At 46.1% G+C, this 18870-nt stretch overlaps 1 long non-coding RNA gene across 2 annotated transcripts in view; it reads left to right on the forward strand.

Moving 5' to 3' along the window:
* Window positions 1–15200, forward strand: part of LOC120371125 — a 73278-nt gene extending 58078 nt beyond the window's left edge. The window contains exons 3-4 of one of the 2 annotated variants that reach the window (XR_005584153.1): window positions 11813–13528; window positions 14821–15200. This is a non-coding gene — a long non-coding RNA (uncharacterized LOC120371125). The remainder of the gene's footprint in view (window positions 1–11812; window positions 13529–14820) is intronic. The other variant, XR_005584154.1, reaches the window with a different exon arrangement.
* The last annotated feature ends 3670 nt before the right edge of the window (window positions 15201–18870 follow it).

The following is an 18870-nucleotide window of genomic DNA, read 5'->3' on the forward strand; positions in this document are numbered from 1 at the left end:
CATGGTCAAACTCACATTTGCTTTCCCCACACAAATATGTAAGTGATACAGTCATGTAAGTGGCCCCAGCGTTCAAATTCCATTCTCCTTTTAGGGTCAAACTGGGCCCTCAGTCCCACTCATGAGAGTCACATTGAAGGTAATATGAACCTCTTAATGTAATGTCTCATTGCCCACAGCCAGTCTGTGGTTTTCAGCACTATTCACATACTGTCTAAGCCTTTCTAATTGGGCAAGATTTCTCCCATCAAACACTCCTCCTTCCATCCTCATATTAACAGCACCAAAAAGACACCTTGCTTTACTGAATATATTAAAAAAACCCATGACTTTCTTTTCCTCAGTTGCTTGTTACCAAACCCTTTTGAGAAGAAAGTTAGCATTAAATCCTATAGGGAAGGCTTTGTTGCAGGAGAGTTATGCTTCTTTAACAGATGTATGTGCAGTTGGCCCAGCAACTGTTACAATGCTGGTTAACCATTCTGAGGGGATAGTTAAGACCTGTTTCATCAGCCCTGTCTGTACTGGGTCTGTACTGTAGTTCCTGGATTTACGGTGGAGTGCTAGAGCAAATGCTAGGATTTTGGAACAAGCTGAAAGCATCTCTCTGGATATCTCCCAACTTGTTCTCCCACCATGGAACTCTTGTCCTATGCTATCAGGTTCTCATTAATGAAGAAAAAATGTTTTAGCTTCCTAAAAGCACCAGACATCTCTCACAGAGCACAGAGAGTTTAGGCAAGTCAGATAAGAATAAGGTGAGAGAAGCATCGCTATTGTATACTGCTTTCCCGCTGATCTTTAATTCTTTCTTTGTTCAGTTACAGCTCTTCATATCCAAATAGTTTTCTTGCTATATTTCACACACCAGTTCTTTGAAGTATGAGACTTTTCTTATGCAAGAGAAGAGCTCCATGGCTTGGCTTTCTTCAGCAGAGTTTAGAACTTTTGCACTAAGAAAATGTGCTTCCATTAGTCATCAGTCATCACAGGAGTGGCTATGAAATGCTGAGTGACAAGGCAACTCTGACCTGTTCTGATCTCACTTCCACTGGGCTTACAGCAGTGGAACTCCATTGACATCAGTGGAATTATTCCTGATTTGCACCCGCGTAAATGAGGACAGAAGTATGCCCATTGCATTTTTCTGCAGACTGAAATTATGCTGTAATTGCTTAGTTTGGTCAATTAGGAATGCTCAGAACCGCATCAATCCACTTTAATATGCTGGTGCTGAGATCTGAAAGGATCTGATTTGCTGGTCTGATTCTTTGGCTACAGCACCATGAGATGTGGCATAGGAGACCAGAGGCTGAGACTGATAATGGGCTTTTCATTTCTTGGGCTGGAGTAGTGCGGGTATAGTTAGTAGCTGGTGTGTGAATGTGGCTGATGAATGTGTTTGTGTTTGTGAGACAGCAATGGCTATCCGAGTTTCCTGGGAACTGGTCTCAGAGTAGCATCAGACTCTTGGTATCTTTGTGAGAGCAGACTGCTCCCAGCTGCAGCAAAAAAGCACAATGACCTCTGTTAGAGGTGCAGTGCTTGAAAGATGGTGTTAGGCCATACAAATGTTAGGGTAGTGCACACCTCATTAATATTGTATCACATAGAGCATGCAGGCAGTTATGTGAACCAAGTTGTATTATGTCTTTCCCATAATGCTGTTCACTTCTGCTCAGGCTCAGATCAGGGCTGGCCAGGAACTGTGCCAGACTGTGGGAGGGTGCCACTAGGACCCAGAGTGTAGAAAATTGTCTGCTGCTAGTGCATATATATTCTCTGCTCTAGATGCACAGAGATGGTGGAGTGCTGTGCTGGAGGAAGGAGGGCACAAGAGACATAACAGGCAGGCAGGAGAAAAGGTGAGAGGGAATAACAGAAAGCAGCAGAAGCTGCAGGGAGAGAGAGGAGGAGGAGCCTCTTATGTACCTCTCTAGCACCCCCAGGAACCTGGACTGATTACCACCAGCTTCTCCGGGAGCTTCCTGTTTCCTCCTGCTTCCCTGAACCCACTTGAGGAGAACAGGCAGTCAACTGAAGTAGTAGGAGCCAGTTAGGCCTTAAAACGCTGATATCTTCCCTCACTCAGGCCCTGCTACCAGCCTGCTTATTTGTCCCCTTCAATTGAGTGTTGAGAGCCACTATAGCTGGCACAGAACAGCAGTCATGAGTGAAAGAAGAGAACACCCCTCTGGGGAAGCATTCAGAAAAAGAAAGAAAGCAAAGGAAGCTTTTCTATCTAAGCAGGAAGGCACTCTCCTGAGATACACAGACACAAATGTTCACGGTGAGCCTTCCGTCCCCAGTGAGGATGTGAGTGGTGAGGAGATGCCGGATCTTCCAGTAAGTCAGAGTGCAGGTGACATGACAGCTACTGCAGCATCCATATCTCCATCTCAAATGGATGTAACCATGCACATTCCTGAAGAAAAGTGTAGCTCAGAGAAGAGTGTGGTGGAGGCACAAGAAACAGCTGCTGCTGAGTTTAGTTCCTTAAATCTAGATGATCCAGGACTGAGGACCCACTTGAGCAGTAACTTGAGGGACTTCCTTGTACTGCATGGGCCACAGCAAGTGAAAAACTTCATGTTCCCCAAAGACAATGAAAATAGAAGTTTCCATCCAACACATTACTGGTGTGAAATCCCCAATGGTGACAAAGTGGAGAGGCCATGGCTTATGTACTCAAAACCCCAGATTTCTGCATACTGTTTTTGTTGCAAACTCTTCCAGTCTAATGTTCCAGCCACATTGGGTTCTACAGGAACAAAGGACTGTAAAAATCTGGCTAGGAATAGGGCATGCCATGAGAAGGCAGCAAACCACCAGAAAGCATTCCACAGGTGGAAAGAGCTTAGTATGAGACTAAGGTTAAAGGCCACAATAGATGATCAGCATTAAGAGAAGATTGCATCAGAGTCTCTTTACTGGCAAAATGTCCTGAAAAGGCTCATTGCCCTTGTGAGAATGCTTGCTACCCAAAACCTAGCCTTGCGTGGCACTTCAGATTAGCTGTATGTGCCAAACAATGGAAACTTCCTTAAAATTGTGGAGCTGATGTCTGAGTTTGATGCTGTACTCCAGGAGCATCTAAGAAGAGTCACCACCCAAGAAATGTACACACACCACTACCTTGGAAAAACAATTCAAAATGAGATCATACGGTTATTGGCAACAAAAGTCAAACAGAAGATTGTGGCAGATCTGAAGTCAGCAAGATATTACTCTGTTATTCTGGACTGCACACCTGACATCGGCCATACAGAACAAATGACTTTAATAGTGCATTTTGTAACAACAACAGAACCTAGTGAAAATGTCCCTGCAATCGTGACTGTCAGAGAGCATTTTCTAGAATGTATTGACATTGATGATACTACAGGAGCTGGTATGACAAATAGAACAGGAGTACTTGTGGCACCTTAGAGACTAACACATTTATTTGAGCATAAGCTTTCGTGGGCTACAGCCCATTTCATCAGATACTATATGTTCCATTCTATACATCTGATGAAGTGGGCTGTAGCCCACGAAAGCTTATGCTCAAATAAATTTGTTAGTCTAAAAGGTGCCACAAGTACTCCTGTTCTTTTTGCGGATACAGATTAACACGGTTGCTACTCTGAAACCTGCTGGTATGACAAATGTGCTTCTTAAAAAGCTGAAGATACTGAAATTGCGATAGCTGACATGAGAGGTCAAGGCTACGATAATGGTGCCAACGTGAGAGGAAAGAACAGAGGAATGCAGACACGGATCTGAGAGTTAAACCCTTGGGCTTTTTTTGTCCCCGGCAGTTCTCATTCATTGAACTTGGTGGTCAGTGATGCAGCATCAGCTTCTAGTGAGGCTGCTGAATTTTTTAATGTAATTCAAAGCATCTATGTATTTTTCTCTGCATCAACTCATCGATGGCAAATTTTGAAGCAACATCTGGGAACATCCTCTCTGACACTGAAACCACTGAGTGCCACATGATGGGAAAGTCAAGTGGAGGTGATAAAGCCTATCAAACACCAAATTGGGAAGATAGATGATGCCATAGTTGCCATTATGGATGATAGTGCTATGACAGGAACTGTTCGTGGGAGAACAGTGGCAGAGGGAAATGGAATCACCAGAAATGTACATAACTTCACATTTCTGTGTGGCTTAGTGTTGTGCCATGACATACTATTTGAAATAAATGTTGTAAGCAAGAGATTCCAAGGTGTTCACCTTGATATATCTGGAGCAATGGAACAAATGGACAAAGCAAAGTCAGACCTACAGTCTTACCGGTCAGATGAGGGATTTCAAAACGTTCTGAAGAGTGCACAGAAGTTGGCAGAGGAACTTCACACTGAAGCTATTTTGCTACCCATTCAAGAATACAAGAGTCACTGAAGAAGAAGACATTTTGATTACGAGGCACGGGATAATCCCATAAGAAACCCCAAACAACAATTCAAAGTTGAATTCTTTAACCAGGTGCTAGATTGTGCAATACAGTCAGTTGAAGAACGTTTCATGCAGCTCAAGGAACACAGCAGTATATTTGGGATGTTGTACGATATTCCAAAACTCCTCACTATACCTGAAGAAGACCTGCACCAGCAATGCAGGGCACTAGAGACAGTGTTCACACATGATGACATGCACAATATTGATGCGAGTGATTTAGGTGATGAACTGAAAGCCTTTTCAAGATACATTTCAGCAGGATCAACTCCAAAGGCTGTTCTGGCATATATGTGCACAAATAAGATGACCACCCTCTTTCCAAATGCTTTTGTTGCTCTGTGCATACTTCTAACACTTCCTGTTACAGTTGCCAGTGGAGAACGCAGCTTCTCCAAGCTGAAGTTAATAAAAACACATCTACATTCCACAATGACACAGGAGAGGCTGGCCGACCTTGCAACCATCTCAATAAAGCATGAGCTGGCCCAGACTGTGGACCTTCAGCAGGAAGCAGTTCACATCTTTGCAACCAAGAAGGCATGGAAAGCACCGCTTGGATTATTCAAACAGATAAAAATGCCAGTGTTTACTATGCAGACAAGAAAAGTTACATTTGCTGTTTAGGCGTTTGAAAGTTAAGTGTTACTTAAAATCTTTGAACTAGGCATTTTAAGTTGTTAGTTCTCCTTTATTGGGGTAGGTAGCAGAGCAGTACCATGAGAGGAGTAGAACACGAATAAGGCAGAATTAAGACCTTTCAAAGTTTTGGCCCAAGTGAGGGGGCATGGGGGCTTCATTTGAGCTCCCCACCTCAGGTGCCAAAATGTTGTGGCCCGGCCCTGGCTCAGATAACACCTATAACACTTTGTAAAGTTGCAGTCAGCTTTGGCTCCAGCAGACTCAAAGGCAAGGTGCACGAAAGGTATGTCCTGTTACAGATTCGGATGTACCTCCATGGCCCAACTGATACTTGGAATGTAGTATCCAAAACAAAAGATAAGCTTGATACAAGAAAAGCAAGACCAAAGGTTGGTTGATCGACTTTAATCTTGGCTGACATGTAGTATTCTCTCTAACCGTACTATAAATAGTTTAAGTGCATATTTTCAGAGCACACCTGTGTAAAGTGAACTGGATGCTGCCAGAATTCATTCCCAGAAGGACTGATGAAGTATGAACTCTTTTACTTTCTGTATTATACTCCTTTGTCTTTGACAAATAAAGTTGGCTAAGCTTGGTTAACTGGTCTCTCAAACATTCTTAACATCCCATAACTGTAGTCAAGCAATTGGCTAGATCTTTAAGGAATTAGGGGTGAAGTAATGTGGAGCCCCATAGAGCTCCATGTGAACTAGGTTGGGTCAGATCAGAAACAGAGCACCTGTGGGGGAAAAAAACTCACTGTAGGGGTATGATGGGGTGGACTAGGCCCAAAGACCCGCTGTTGGAGGCCTCAGGGTTTGGCCACACCCATCCCAGGAAAGGAGCAGTGGAGAGGTCCTCCAAGCAGGCTATAGTGGCTGTAGGGGAAGCAGCCAATCAGGGCCCAGAAAGGCCATATAAAAGGAGCTGCAGAGCAGTAGTCAGTTGCTGCTTGGAGCAGGGGAAGAAAGGACTGTAGGGCAGGCTGGCTGGCTGGAAGAGCAGCAGGGCCTGGGGGAGCATTGAGGGAGCTCCAGGCTGGATGCTAGGACTGGGGAGGGCTGCAGCCCAAATGAGAGCTGGATTACTAAAGACCAAAGCCCAGGGAGGGCTAGAGAGAGACACCACCAGAGTTGTACTGAGATATGCCATGGTGGACCATATACCCGAGAAGGGGTTTGTGCAGGTTAACATGCAGACACTGTGACTTGGCCAGAGCACTGTGTCACTGACAAACCTGCCTGAGAATCACCGAAAAGGATCACTAGAACTAAAGAATGCAGACACACCCAACCAGAAAGGGGCACTTGTGAGAGGTGGGTGCCAATCCCATTACAAGGGGGATGGGGGGAACCTAGCTCTGTAGCTGTATGAAGTGATGGCTATTCCAAAGTGGGTGAGAAGGCCTTTGTCCATTCTCCTCTGGTAGTGCAGTGTTCCCAGCATATCCAAATTAGTCTCAATGTTTTTCCCATGCAGGAGTCAAGATGAAGGAGTGATAACAGTGGCACTATGTACCGCATGTCAACAAACACAGAAACGTATCAGAATTTACATGGCCTGTGATTTATGGAATAACTTTTAATATCTTCATATCTGAGTTTCAAAGGCTTGACCTCTGCAATGAACATTAAAGGACGAAGTGCAAGTTAAGTGTTTTACACAAAAAAGGCTTCCGATTGTCTGAGCAGTGGTGAGATCAGGCTAGTTGCCAAAAATATTTACCCTCAGAGATAGATGGCCAAAGGGAGCTGTTTGAAATCTGATCCCAGAGCTGGATGTTGAATGTTGCATCTTGAGCCCATTTATTAAATGGTCACTTTTGGGGCATAAGCAAACATCAAATGGTTCGGAGGCTTGGAACGGATATAGACATTAAAGATCAGATGCTTATCTGAGCCCTCTCAGCATCTATGGTCTGTAAAACAAGGATGGAAGTTTGGGGTATTTACTGTCTATTTAGGCCGGAACTGGGACTAATGGGGGGTGGGGATAGTATTTCTTAACAACTCCTGGTCCTGACCAGAAAAGAACAGAGGTGCACAGTTGCCGACTTTCACGTGGTAAATAAGCACCCTGACTTTCACAATAAGACAAGAATCAAGCTAATCCCTAAGAACCCCAACACTCTGTGACTAGATCCCCCCCCCCAGCATGCAGACTGGGACTGTGGTGGTCCCACTGTGCACCCCTGACTCTCTCTCTTCCCCTCCCCTTGCCCCTTCTTGCCGGGAGCCAATGAAAAAGAAGCAACAAGCCAAACAAGCTACAAGCCAAAAACTAGCCAACAAGCAACTCACAAGCCAATTAAGCCAAAAACAAGCCCAATTTCTGTGTTTTTTGGCGGGCTAGGCATGTCTGCTGTAACGTCTCTCTTTGTTGTGTCCCTATACAGGTTCAATGAAAGGTTAGTTGAGGTCTGGGGAAGGTTTGGATCATTTTTATCCAAATCATTTCACCCATCCTTTGTGTAATATTTTGGGAGGTATTGTGTACGGAAGAGCTGGTTATTGTGGTTAAGATCAAAGTTATAGTATCAATTGAGTTTCTGGTACAATCTCTCATGGACTATATCCTGTTCTTGGTGTGAAAGGATTCAATGACCTAGCAGGCCTTTTGCATTTCTAACCGATTCTAATTTTTTCTTTGGAAGATTCAGCAACATCAAGAAGAAGTGTGGCTTATGCTGATAGTCTGTATTTTGAAAAAACTTTTTGTTTCAAAATTTACCTTCAGTTGGTAATTCCCGGTTTGACAGTGTTGTGGTCTAGTGGTTGGAGCAGGAATGAGGAACGCCCACATTTTCATCTGTGACACTGTCATCCCAGTTTTAAGATCAGACACTGTAACATAAATGTTTAAAATAATAACATATATGTTGGCCACTTTATCGCCTTTATATAACGCAAGGACTCCCAGGGAAAGTACAGACTTGAACTTTAGCTACTAGTATTTCACTCTGGACTCCACAGTCATTCTAGTGGCCTAAGGATCAGCAATCCAAAAGTAGTGGGTGTTTCAGGAAGGATGCTTTTAGCTTCTAGCAGGCAGAGATGAGGACATCTTTAGTTTTCACTGCTTGCTAGAACCACCTATTCTCTCGCTGTAGCAGCTGTACCATCTCCGAGTAGGGGTGAATGGTTTGATTGTTTTGGATTATTGTTAGTCAATTGATAATCAGTTGCACATCAGTCTTTTCTGATTATATTTGGGATGAAGCATGGCTCAGACTTCAAACATGGCTGCAGTCTTTGAGGTAGGATTTTCCAAATGGGTCATTGTCTTGATTGGTTAATTTTTTTTGGCTGATTAGCCCTGATAAATTATCCTATATCTCTCCACATTATTTTTGCATATTGTGTGGTTCATCACGGACCAATCAGAGTTAAAACCATTCAGACTATAAGCTCCTTGGAGCAACGACTTGATCTGTGTTTCCCAAAAAGTACTTGCAGTAGGGCTGGCTGGAAAAAAAATTCCAATGGAGAACTGAATTTTAAACTAAACAAGTATCAGAGGGGTAGCCGTGTTAGTCTGGTTCTGTAAAAGCAGCAAAGAATCCTGTGGCACCTTATAGACTAACAGACGTTTTGCAGCATGAGCTTTCGTGGGTGAGCATCCGAAGAAGTGGGTATTCACCCACGAAAGCTCATGCTGCAAAACGTCTGTTAGTCTATAAGGTGCCACAGGATTCTAAACTAAACAAGTGTGTGTGTGTGTGTGTGTGTGTGTGTGTGTAAACTGTTTTGCTTTCCATGATTTATTTTTATTGGATTTTCTTCAGTTTTCAGCAAATGAAAACTTTAAAAAAAATTGTTTATTCAGTTTTTTGATTGTTAAAATTTTCCACTGAAAATTGACAAAAACAAATGGATTTTGCTGAGGTGGTTATTTTTTCCCCCAACCAGCTCTGCGTGGCAAGCTTGCAAGTAACATAAACAGATAAGTAATAACAACAACATAGAACTGTTTGCTTTGGATGGATTCAGAGTTGCTACTCTTCAGGGACATAGTATTTTTGTCCTTTTTGCTCCTACAACAGATTTGTTAGGGTGCTCTGGGCTCCGGAAGATGCACTTTTTTCTTAATTTGGGATGTTTATTCAAGCTTAGTGTTCTCTTCTGGCTATATGTACCATTATCAGATTGGTAATGACTTGTAGAGACCGGAAATGTGAGCTGAGTCGTCAGGCTGTGTTCCCAGTTCTACCACAGACTGAGACACATCCTGTGACTTCGGCCAAGTTGCTGAACCTCTCTGCATTTTGGTACCCATCCCATCAGGATTATCTGGGATAATAATAGACACCTAATTCATGGTGTGTGGTGAAGGGACTGGAAAAGTTCTATGGTGGATTCAAAGCGGAAGCTGAACTCTGCGCAGGCTGTTAATCGAAGGGCTCCTCGAGATGCTTGTGGGAAAGGTGTGAGCAGCTAGAGAATCGCTCTTGTCACCAAAGAGCTGCAGCAGCCTCGGTAGAAGGTTAGAGGTGGGAGTTCCTGCAATGTACAACTGCAAGAAACCACCAGAGCTATTGAGAGGAAGGTTTCAGACAGCCCCATCGTGTGTTGCTTTCCTGCCAGATGAGGTTTCCTGTGTGGGAGTCAGGACCTAGGATATACCTTCCTCTCATAATGCGACATCCTGTCACGCTGGCGCCTTCTGTTTGAAATGTGCTTTTGTACTGGTACCATCTAGTAAAGAATCTGGGCAACTGCATCTGAGCAAGCGCTGACACAGATGCAGTCAGAGGCCTAAATGTATTGCTGCACCAGGGCAGAGTCTGGTTCAGGGTGGCAACGTTCCTCCCCTAGTCTGGAGCTGGTTCAGCCTTTGGCATTGGTTAAAGTAGCTCTGAGAGCTACTCTGACTTGTGCTCCTGCTGCAGCAGGTCATTAGGGCTGAGATACAGGCATAGTCCCCTCTGGCCCCTAGAATGGCTCCTACATCAGGGCCCTTACAGGCAGGGAGGGAGGGGTTGAAAAGCTGTCAGAGGCCCCTTATGTCAGGGGGACTGCCCCAGCTGGGAGTGGGGGTGCCAGTGCAGCTTCTCTGTGGCTCAGATCGCAAGAAAGTGAAGAATTCCCCCTAGTGGGTTCATGTTCCCCTTGACATAGAAATGCATGGGCTTCATGGCCTACATCACTGTAGATCAGAGGTGGGCAAACTACAGCCTGCAGGCCACATCCGGCCCACGGGACCCTCCTGCCCGGACCCTGAGCTCCTGGCCCGGGAGGCTAGCCCCGGCCCCTCCCCTGCTGTTCTGCCTCCCCCGCAGCCTCAGCTCACTCCGACGCTGGTGCAATGCTCTGGGTGGTGGGCTGCGAGCTCCTGGGGCAGCGCAGCTGCAAAGCCCAGCCTGACCCGGTGCTCTGTGCTGCACAGTGTGGCTGTAGCGCCGCCAGCCACTTTGCTCCAGGCAGCACGGTAAGGGGGCCGGGAGCAGCGGGGGTAGGATAGAGGGCAGGGGAGTTCAGGATGGTGGTCGGGGGCAGGGGTGTGGATAGGAGTCATGGCGGTCAGAGGGCAGGGAACAGGGGTTGAATGGGGGAAGGGGTCTCGGGGGGGCAGTCAGGAAGGAGAGGAGGGGTTGGATGGGGTGGCAGGGGGCAGTCGGGTGGGGGTTCTGGTGGCTGTCAGGGGACAGGGGAGTTGGATGGGGAAGAAATCTAGGGGGGCACTGGGGTGAGAAGCGGCGGGGGGGCTGGATAGGGGGTGAGCGCCAGGCCATGCCTGGCTATTTGGGGAGGCACAGCCCCCCCTAGCCAGCCCTCCATACAATTTCCGAAACCCGATGTGGCCCTCGGGCCAAAAGGTTTTCCTGCCCCTGCTGTAGATGGAAGCGGTACTGGTAAAGCCAGGCTCTGGTGCTTCAGACACCTTCCCTGCTCCATTGAACTCTCCATTAATCACCTCATGACACTCCAAGCTGTTAGCCGGGACAAGCTTGGTGGGAAGCGGAGGAGATAGAGTCTGACGCCGTTGGCTGGTTTTTATTTACAAGCTAGACAGTGTTTGAAACGCCTCCATTTCTTTTCTGTATTTGAAACCTTATCACAGGGAAAGCAAATCTCCTATGACAGCAGAATATTGGGAGCTGTAGAAAGCTCTGGGAGCTGCTATCTGAATACTCATGATCCTTGCCCTATTGCTGGGGGTCATAGGCAGTTCAGACCATGGGGCTGCTCTCCAACAGACTTCAGCCTCCAGCTGGGGTGGGGAGAGGGAAGTGCTAGCCCCCACTTGAGTAATCTGCCATCCAAGGCTGTTCAGAACCAATCTGCAACATGCTTCTTGCCGTATATACTATACCATGGGATTTGTGACTCTTGGGAACAGTAGTACTGGCCTCCCTCAGGGGGATGGCGTCAGAATGAATGTATTAATCTCGGGGAGGCACTCAGCCCAGATCCTCAAAGATATTTAGGTGCTTAATGCCCACTGATTTCAGTTGTTATAGGAATTTGAGGGATATAGAAGTACCTAGGCCGAAACATGAAATGTACCAAAGTTGATTAATAAACCCACAGCTCTCATCTACAGTCCAGAAAACAAACGGGGCTGCATCTGTACTGTGCGGGGAGAACAGAAACCAGCATGTAAAGAGGTGAATGCATCATAACAGAGAGAGAAATAACAAGAGTCTTGTTTTCACTGGAGGAGCTGGAAACAGTACAATTTCCTGGGTGGCATTAGACACTAACTTTGTCTCATTTTCTTACAGTGCTCAGTACAAAATTCAACTATATCCAGAAGAGTAAACGGGGGGAGATGGAGGCCTGAGAATTTTCCCTCGTGGGACCAGGGATGCAGAGCACATTTGCAATGGAGCTGAATAATTCACAGTTTGGGAGCTATAAGGGAAAATATGACCCCCCTTCTGCTCCTGTATTTCTAAACTCCCATGTGTCAGTCATCTAGAACAACCCTTATGCTGGAAACTGGATGAATCAGTTTGGCTCAGGCTATCACTTGGATAACTACAATTAAAAACTAGATACAGAGGGCAAACAAACATCTGTTGGGCGCCTTATCTACAGAGGGCCCTTGACTTTGTCTTGACAGTTAGCACTCTGTGGTGAATTATAATCTCCACTAATTCACCCAAGTGGTATTTATCTCTTCAGACCTGGTAAAGATCCCATGTGCTTATTGTTGCCATGACTTTGTGTCTTCTCCAGCCAAAGAATAACTAGGCTTCCGTACTATGCTTTGAACAAAAGGTTTGACTGGAAACTGACGGGATAATGCCAGGGTGTCATGGATTTGTTAGGTTGCATGCTGTGATGAATGATTTCTGAACAACCTGGTATGGACCCCTGTAAGCAGCTAAATTACAAAAGAGATGAAAAAGTTTCTTCACCGTGGACCTTCTGACATCATTGGTTTTAACTCTGCTGGCATGCTTATTCCTATGACTTCATTAACAGCCAAATCCTGATACATCAAAACCAATGTAAGAGCTTCTTGTGACTTCAGGGTCATGCCGAATTTGCTTGTCTGGCACTGAGTGCTTAGGCCTGGTCTACACTACAAAGTTAGGTCAATGTAAGTCATCTTGGATCAGCCTATTTGCGCATGTGTCTACACTCAAATTTGTCACTGGCTGATGTAAGTGCCTCACTACAGCGACACAGTAAAAACACTGTCCGAACTGCGGAGAGCCATGGTTGACCTACTGAGGTCAATGCAGAGCGGGCATAGCCACTGTATAACATGTGTCGATTCCAACAACCTCCACCAGCTGTCCCAATGGACAGTAACCACCCTGGTTATATTTTTAAACTCTGCTGCCTACGGGTCACAGAGGCTGGAAACCACACACACACCCCCCAACTTAAATCCCCGGTGTGCTTTTGAAATATCTCTTCCTGATTGCCCAGCTTGGCGAGCACACACACAGCAGCTCACCTTTGTTACATGCAATTGCCTTGCCTAACTGACCATGCCAGCTCCACGCACACAAACATACTAGACACAGTCCTGCCTGCAGTAGACAGAAAGTATTGGATTTCTTGGGCATGGACCAGCTGTAGAAACGTGGCCATCCCTGAGCAGATTGCATGGGGGGTGCAGGGAAAGGGTTATGACAGGGATCAGCAGCAGTGCTGTACGAAGGAACTTTGCCAGGGGTATCACAAGGCCAGGGAGGCCAATGATGGATCTGGTGCTGCGCCACAGACCTACCACTTCTACAAGGAACTGCATGCCATCCATGGTAGAGACCTCACCAGCAACTCACAGACCATTGTGGATCCCTCATGGGAGCCCAAGACCCCGGCTGTGAATGGCAAGGAGGAGGAGGAGGATGGGATGGGGGAGACATAGCAGGGGACTCCAGCAATGCTGTGAGGCAGGAGCTGTTCGAGGCTCCACCAAAGTCCAGCAAGTCCTACCAGGCGAGCACAGATGAGCCTAATGAAGGGGGAAGAGAACTCAGGTAAGTGTGTGCATAAATTTTTTTTCCTTTACAATGATTAATTTTAAAGATGGCACCTGGCCAGGCCCCAAGTTAACAAGACAAAGGTATCAACTTTTCATTGTTTTACTCGTATAAGAAGAGACGGAGATACAACAGAGGTAGAGTTGGCATCTGCTTTTCATTTCCTTGTTGGGTTAGGCAGAGGGAGGGGACATGCAGAGCACTTTGTTTATGTACATAGGGGTGTCCCCTTTATCCTCCTGAGAGATACTCTGCAATCCTCTTCCATATGTTTCTAGTGATGGCAGCCTTATTTCTTCCCCCCATGGTAAGAGACTCTCCCACACCCTGTGTGATGAGTTTAGCTGGCACCATTGCAGTAAACAGACTGGCATCATATGGTCCATGCAGGAGCTGTGTTCTTTGTGACCCTCGGGAGTTGGATATTGGCTAGAATCCCTACAGCCTGTGGAAAACTGCCAATCAATACCCAGTGCACTGCTGGGTGCCAACGGTAGACTCAATGGTTTGAGCATTGGCCTGCTAAACCCAAGGTTGTGAGTTCAATCCTTGAGGGGGCCATTTAGGGATCTGGGGCAAAAATCTGTCTGGGGTTGGTCCTGCTTTGAGCAGGGGGTTGGACTATATGACCTCCTGAGGTCCCTCCCAACCCTGATATTCTATGGAAGAAATTAGGCCATGCTCAGGCATAGGAGATGAGTGTCAGTCATGACAGAGAAGCACAGAGGCAAGAGGGTTAGAGAAAAGACAATTACCTTTTCCGTAACTGCTGTTCTTCAAGATGTGTTGCTCGTGTCCATTCCATGACCTGCCCTCCTTCCCCATGGTCGGAGTTTCCAGGAAGAAGGAAGTGAGAGTGGGGAGAGCCAGCGGTGCCCCTTATACCACACCATGTGGGCACCACTCCAGAGGGCACCAGAGCCGGTCCCCTACGGATACTGCTGAGGGAAAAACTTCTGGTACCAGTGCATGTGGTGAGCACACACAGCTAATATGGAATGGACATGAGCAACACATCTCGAAGAACACCTGTTATGGAAAAAGTAACTGTCTTTTTTTTATACCTTAAGGACACACACAAATCCTTCCTCTTCTCCGCTCCCCGCATCCCTGACAGGCTGTGCTAACCGTGGCTGGGACTGGAAAGCAGTGCTGTGCAGAGGCACTCCAAAGCTGAAGTGTTAATAAGCATAGCTTATTCAAAGCGTGTATGGGAAGAGTCTTGAAATTTATCTTTCCCTTTCTCTTGTGACTGTAAATCCAATGGCACATCTGTCTGTTTTTATCAGCAGCTTTCGGCAGGGTGGCCTTGAGGGATGCTCCTTGCCAGCAGAACACCTGACCCTGAAGAGGAGGAGAAAGAAGAGAATGAGGGAGGACATGATTTGTGAGATCCTGCAAGCCAGTGCTGCATCAGACCATGAACAAAGGGCTTGAAGGGCCACCGTGACCAACAGCATGGAGAAGGAAAGAGAGAACAAAGAAAGAGGCCCCAGGAGTTGCAGCAGGAAATGTAGCAGAATGTAGTAGTTCTTCTCAGTCAGCAAACTCAAGTGCTGCAGGCCTTGATTGACCTACCAGTCCAGAAATCCCAGACCTGCCCACCCTTTGCAGTCCTTGGAGAATTCCATGGTCGCTGCTCCCTGCACCTCCTAATATACCACATGGCATCACAGGGCACATCCTTACCCCTTCCACTCCATGCCAGGGACAGTAAGGAAAACCACAGCTTTACATACACTAGCCTGTGAGAACTACGGCAGGTGTACGTGTAGCCACACTGGACTATGCTTGTTTCCTCAACTGGACACACATGTTTATCATTTTAAACTTTCACCCCGTTATGTTAAAAACTTGTGTAACAGGGCCTGTGTGTTTTCTGGTTTTTGCACACTGATTTTCTGCAGCATCATTTCTTTTTTCCCACTCAACCTGGGTTTTTTGGAGAATCAAATGACCTCTATTAGTTCACAACAAACATTGCAGAATGGTACACAAAGCAGCCAGTATTTGTAAATGCTCGCCAAGCATCATGGAATTCATAGCTACAGAAAAACACCCAGTCGTATTCATAAATGTACAGTAAGCACTTGGGGGAGGGATAGCTCAGGGGTTTGAGCCTGCTCAGCCCAGGGTTGAGAGTTCAATCCTTGGGGGGCCATTTAGGGAACTGGGGTAAAAATCTGCCTGGGGATTGTCCTGCTTTGAGCAGGGGGTTGGACTAGATGGCCTCCTGAAGTCCCTCTCAACCCTGATATTCTATGATTCTAAGCTACCCATAAAGCTCTAGGCCTGCAGACCACTAATGTGGCTGATAGTTCAAGTGCTGTTTCAAAGCTTCCCTCAACTGCATATTTCCATAGTGGGACCTTGTAATGAACCATGAGTCTGGCTGTTCAAAGTCAGTCAGCAGCTGCTTCGCGTCTGCCCTGGTGGCAGCTTTTCCCACGTGGTCTCATATATATTATGCAGGACACAAGAGGCAGCTATAACCATTGGAATATTTTTCTCACTGAGCTCCAACTAGTGAGTAGACACTGCCAGCATCCCTTCAATCTACCAAAAGCACATTCAACTGTCATTCTGCACCTGCTGAGCTGGTAATTGAATCTTTCCTTGGTGCTGTCCAGATAGCCAGTGTATAGCTTCAAAAGGGTTAGGCTGGGTCCTCTAGCATTATCCTTGGCATTTCAATATCACCAGTGGTAATTCACTGGCCAGGAAAGAATGTCCCTAGTTGCAGATTTCTGAACAGCCATGTGTTCTTAAAGATATGAGAATCATGCATCTTCCCTGACCAACCAACACTGATGTCAGTGATTCACCTACACGTGCATAACCATGGAAAAGTTTCCTTTTCTGTTGTACTCTGTGGCAAGATAGGCTGATGCCAGGATAGAGAGCTGCATTCTGTCTATCACCCCACCACTGTTCAGGAACGCCCATTGCTACAAATCCACCCACTATGTCCTGCACATTGCCAAGAGTCACAGGCCTGCATAGCAGGAGATAATTAATGGTTCTATACACTTGCACAACAATAGCCCCACAATGTATTTTCCAACCCTAAAATGATTTCTCACTGACCGGTAGCAATCTGGTATTGCAAGCTTCCAGAGTGTGATCACCACTTGCTTCTCCATTGCTGATGCAGCTCTCATTCTGCTGTCCATGCACTGAAGGGCTGGGGTGAACTCAGTGCACAGATCCAGCCATATGGCCTTGCACAGCCGAAAGTTCTACCGCCACCGTGCATTGTCCCAAACCTGCATTATGGTATGATTCTGCCAGTCGGTGCTTTTTTCTTGGGTCCAGAAGCAGCACTCCATCATCTCTAGCTGCTCTGTGAATGTCACCAACAACCTTGAATTGTTTATCACTATGTCCCTCAACAACCTGTCCTCAAAGACATTCTCATGTTCCTGGTTCTTGTACTTCCTGGAGGTCTACAAATGCAGGAGAAGTGTGCGTCCTGTATTTGCAACATTCACAAGAACAGTATAGAGCAGGGCTGCCCGGCGGGGGGGCAAGCAGGGCAATTTGCCCCAGGCCTCACAGGGGCCCCCATGAGAATATAATATTCTATAGTATTGCAACATTTTTTTATGGAAGGGGCCCCCGAAATTGCTTTGCCCCAGGCCCCCTGAATCCTTTGGGCAGCCCTGGCATACAGATCTGTGGATTCCGGGCTTCAGCCAGAGATAGCAGAGACTGAAAAGTGTCATGCAAGTTTGGGGGGGGGGTTAAAAAGGTTTGAAAATTATGGGCCCTGGATGACATGATGGGATGGAGAAAGTTACCTGCTGGGAACTTAACCCCTAGCTCCCAGAGATCCCCGGATGAGTCATTATAATCCCACAACACATTGCAAAAATGGCCAATATGGCATTGCACCAGACGGCAGAGCATGGCACTTTGGAATACGTCCCTGTAGTGCACTGCACTTTGCATCAACACAAGCATGCCTGGTGAGTAGTGGCAGTGCTGACACAAGTAGCCATGTGACCGAGGAATATACAAAAACGATGCAGCTCTATTAACTGTAATGGAGCTATGCTAATTTACACCATCTGAGGATCTAGCTCATAATGGTAACGGTAGCCACAGTGTTCCCTGACCTGTTTGGTAGGATTAAGTCTAGGAAATAAAGTTAATTAACTTATAAGCACTCCTTTGTGAGTGTGGGCTCATCTCTGTTTGTGTCTTGCACTGCCACGAGATTATGAGATTATTACAATCCCAGGGATAGACCACACAGGGGTTAAAACACTGGGGGACCATCACTCCCACAAGACCTTAACCATGAGAGAAATGTTAGGGACACAGAACAACTTGAGTATCAGAGGGGTAGCCCTGTTAGTCTGGATCTGTAAAAAGCAACAGAGAGTCCTGTGGCACCTTATAGACTAACAGACGTATTGGAGCATAAGCTTTCGTGGGTGAATACCCACTTCATCAGACAACTTGAGAGACTTCCCAACACCTTGCTGCTGCCATCAAAGCTTAACGAAGCCTTCCTTTTAGCTACACATTGAGGGCCAGGTCTTCAGGTGGTGTCAATCACCTCCACTTTATACCAGCTAAGGTTACAGCCCAGACTGAGTTTAGCAGGGACATGGAAAAGCCCTAAAATACTCTGGCAATAATATGTTCACAAAGCTCCATAAAGGCTCCTGCTCCTTTTCTGAGTTTCCTTTCCTAGTGATCACTAGTGTGTTTTTGTATAACAAGCTGAAAGGCTGGTTGAAAGGAGACCTTTTTAATCACATTTGGGTGACAGCCTGTTAAAGTGGTTCTATTTGGTTGTTTCCCTTGCGAGGGTTCTAGAACAGAACACATTGCAGCATGAACAATTGAAGTGGATTTGGGAATATGGGGCTTTGTAAAACACTGATTCTCAGCTTTTTCTTTTTCACTTGAAATGTGTTTTGGAAAACAATGTAAGCTGTTTAAGGTCCTAAATTGTTAATAGAATGAGTATGAAATTCCTTAATAATATTGTAATCCTTTGAATTTATACTGCGCCTTCCTACTGGATCCCACGATTATTACAAACAATGATTTACTCCTCACCAGCGCCTCGTGATTTAAGGAAGTAGTATCCCCAGCTGACAATGGGGGAAGCTAAGATCACACAGGAACTCTGCCCCAGAACTGATGGGTGAAACACAAATCTGAAGCTTAGGCTATACCAGAGCACGTACCTGAACCGATGCAGCTGCACTGATGTGAATTCTTCAATGGAGCTGCTCTAAACTGATAGGAGAGAGCTCTCCTGTCAACAATTAATCTACCCCCAATGAGCCAAAGCAGCTATGTCAGTAGGAGAAGCCTAGGTC

The sequence above is a fragment of the Mauremys reevesii genome, linkage group 8 (genome assembly GCF_016161935.1).
Source record: "Mauremys reevesii isolate NIE-2019 linkage group 8, ASM1616193v1, whole genome shotgun sequence".
Classification (NCBI taxonomy): domain Eukaryota; kingdom Metazoa; phylum Chordata; order Testudines; family Geoemydidae; genus Mauremys; species Mauremys reevesii.